This window comes from Macrosteles quadrilineatus, unplaced genomic scaffold, assembly GCF_028750875.1.
Source record: "Macrosteles quadrilineatus isolate MER2022 unplaced genomic scaffold, UCM_ALF_1.0 Scaffold_9__3_contigs__length_116548681, whole genome shotgun sequence".
Classification (NCBI taxonomy): Eukaryota; Metazoa; Arthropoda; class Insecta; order Hemiptera; family Cicadellidae; genus Macrosteles; species Macrosteles quadrilineatus.
In genome coordinates, this window is record NW_026542602.1 from 44,388,673 (window position 1) to 44,392,403 (window position 3,731).

Genomic DNA, 3,731 nt, shown 5'->3' on the forward strand with positions numbered 1-3,731 from the left:
TAATAAGCCTACTGCAGATGAAATTGCAGGCGTCTTCAATTCATCTGAAGGCGAACCTCCAATGAATTTTTAAAATTCCAAACAGGGAAGCTTTTATTTATCCTCATTAACCACAAGACCAAAGCTACCTTAGTAAACCAGTATTTATTCACAAACAATGATATGTTTGCTGCATTTTCATGTTAAACCACTGGAGTGATTCAAATTATTTATTGAAAATGACATCAACAAAAGCAAACAAAGAAGAACAACAAACTGGTTTTTACACAAAAGATATGGTGTAGGGATGCCTATTCTGACACATAGATAATGTTATTCTGAGTTTGTTTAAATACCGGTATTGCAAAAAGTTGTTTTACATTTGAGCTTTTTAGGGACTTATGTCCCTACAAGCCACTAGTAAATATATGAACATATAAATATATATATATATATATATATATATATATATATATGAATTCGAACGGATGGTGTTTTTGGCCTCTAGGGACCTCAAAACGAAAAAAAAAATCGGTCCCGCGTCCAAGTCTTACCATGAGTACTACGGTAATAGCTTATTCCCTATATGGGAGATTCGCTAAAAACATCCGGAAGATGTTATACATGCTGGCAAAATGTGCAAATAGTGATCTACTAGCATCAAGAACTCTGGAAAAAACAGATCAACAAAATCTATCAACAAACTTTAAATCTTAAAGATATTTTATCCACGGTTTATTACAGTACTCAAAAAAATTCTTTTAAGTGATAAGTACAATCATAAAAAAATTATTGTCTCATATTCTGCCTGCCCAATATAAGTTATTGTCAAATATAGTATGTGGCTTTAACACTGAAAAAATACACTCATCATCTAAATATTGTTATAACATAAATACACTAAATGGTATACAGATTAAGTTCATAAAAAGCAAATGTACATAACTTTTCTAAATCACAGAGAATCATTAATGCTGGTAGTTATAAATGAAATTACTACAAGTTTAAAGTGTTAAAACTTTGTTGGTAATCTGTACCCAAATCCCCAAATGATTATTGTAAGTTCAAAAATTGTAAAATTAGTTTATAAAGCAGTTAGTTTGTACCAGCATCTAGTACAGAAGCCAAGCTGAACTGAGTTTACCTGTAGGACAAACTTAACTAATATCATGCTGATTAGTCCTGTTTTTGTAGCCATAGGGAAGTGTGTCAGGCTATATGAGGGGTTGAGAGGCCAAGGGAGATATGTGACTTTTTAAAAAATGTTGTCATGGTAACGGGTTTTGTTAAAAAAGGGTGGAATTTCAACAAATAATTCATTTATATCCCTTGGCCTCCAAACTAAACACCTAAGAGTTGGAAGCCAAGGGGTATTAAGTGAATTTATTTTTATTTTTATTTTATTTTTATGACTCTGAAAAAAATACAATGACATTTTTTAAAAAGTCACTTATCTCCCTTGGCCTCTCAACCCCTCATATATAATCTTCTTTTGCTTCATTTTCTGACCTAAATGATAGAAGATCTAGACTGTGAGTTGACATTACTCGATTCACTCTATATCAAGTATAAATTTTATATTACTTTATTTTTATTATCATCAGGTTTCCTCTGAATCTTCACTCCCAATTAAATATTTGTTTGAGAATAAATTTTGCGGACATAGTTACAATTTTTTTATACTATCATTGATTTCGGATGCTGCTACAATAATGTGAGTAGCTGAGTGGTTATCGTGCTCGCCTAGTAATCAAAAGGTCGCTGGTCTGATCCAGCAAAAAGTCTACTGTAGCTTTTTAATGGTTTGATACCGGGCCCAGCTGTCCTTGATCCTATCTATTAAAACAGCTGGTTATAGTGCGTAACAAAGCTACACAGATAATTTCACTCCATTCTACACTCATCCTTTACTGACATTTGGGTTTAAGTACGCACCTAGGTGGCGTCCCCATCTCAATTGATAGTAATAATAATAATACATCGTGTTTGCTCAGGGTGTATAGCTGGCCGAAGGATCTGCCCTACTCACACACATGCAGGCCTTGCACGCAAGGACGCAGGGGATTAGCATGGACCATTGAAAGTGTGTGCGTGAGTTGGGTTCTTCGCAGATATGGTCGAGCTCTAGCCGTACTCCCTGAGCAAACAAGATATAATAAACTCATCCAATTGTAAAATAAGATTAATTCATTTAAAAACAGCACCTATCGTGTAAAAAAATAACAATTTACAAAACATTTATCTTATATAGGCCTACAGACTGTAAAAATTTGTAAAATCAAAATACCTGATTTGATGTTTAATTCTCAAAGAAACCAAGAAGCTATTTATCTCAATATCCATCCGAACGAGCCATCCATAGATCTGGGGAGAACTTGCCTCAGGTGTTTGGCAAGTTTTGACAGATAAGTTTTTTTGTAGCAAACTAAAGGCAAGGCTTGCCATAAGTTTACGTGTTACCTGGACACTGTTTTTCATTAAGCTCTGCCACAAACAAGAAGGTGAGCTGCTTATGAACACACCAGACCCAGACCTGACCAAGATGTATGAACCTGCAATCTTCAGTTGTCTCCTTGCCAGGGAGTAAAAGCCTTTGACCAAATGACTTTGATCATACCTGATTGTATACTACATTTACAATACTGGTAACCTCAACATTACTGTCTCCACATTATTTCTTTTGGGGGAAGGGTTTTGGGAAAACACGCATACAGGTGGCCAGCGTGCAGTGGCGGCCGTAGACTTTGCAAGGCAGAGTTCAATCCTCCGAAGCCTCTCCTCCTTATACCTGAAATACAGCTGTGCGGGGCCCCTAAAAAGTGTGGGGTCCTAGGTCCCGCCTTGTTCGCCTTTATGTGGGGCCGCCTTTGCCAGCATGTAGTGTTTGGGTCACATACAGGTTTAGTACCTTAAACAAAACATTTTCTCACTCAAAACCTCTTCTGGCCTGGGAACACTTGCTTTATTTTATCAGACCTAGGCCAAGTTTCCCAACTTTACAAATTTTCTCCGTTTTTGCACAAAAAAACAGATACAGTTCTCAGTAATTTGAACTAAATTATGTTAAAAAAAAACTGTAGTTAGATATAAAGGTTATGTTATGTTAAATAAAATTCAATTTACAAAATTTTTTTCTCATAAGTCAAAGTCACAGCTTTTATCTTAAAATAAATCCTTAGTAGTTGTCTGTAACATGTCTATGTCTATAGAATATTTTTAAATGATCAGTTATGTTGGAAATTATTTTGCCAAATTTCCAGATTCCAAATCCCCCAAATTAAATTTTAATTTGTTTAAAATTTAGTCAATTAAAATAATGAATAATTTACAGTAATTCCAATTCATTTTAACCTGTAAGTATTATGTTTTATATCCATCAAGTTAATTGAGGAATTATTAAATTTCTATACATCTCTAGTAAGATAAACATTTTTACTTTTTTCATTGTTTATAAATTTATTCTACTAATAGTCAACGTTAAAATGGGCAAAATAAAAGGCATTCTATAATAATGGCATCTCTAATTTTATTAAAAAATATGTACAAAAGATTTATTTGTTGTATAGAAAAAGACATTGACATTTCAAAAACTTAGAGTTATTATACAAATTATGTACAATAACTTGAACTGTACACAGTCTACAAAAATATCATCTAGTTGTTGTCTCTTTGAATGTAAATGAAAAAAATTGATATTTCACAGCTTTTAATAGAAGTTTTAAAATATTAACAGCAATATTTATTGGTTGTTG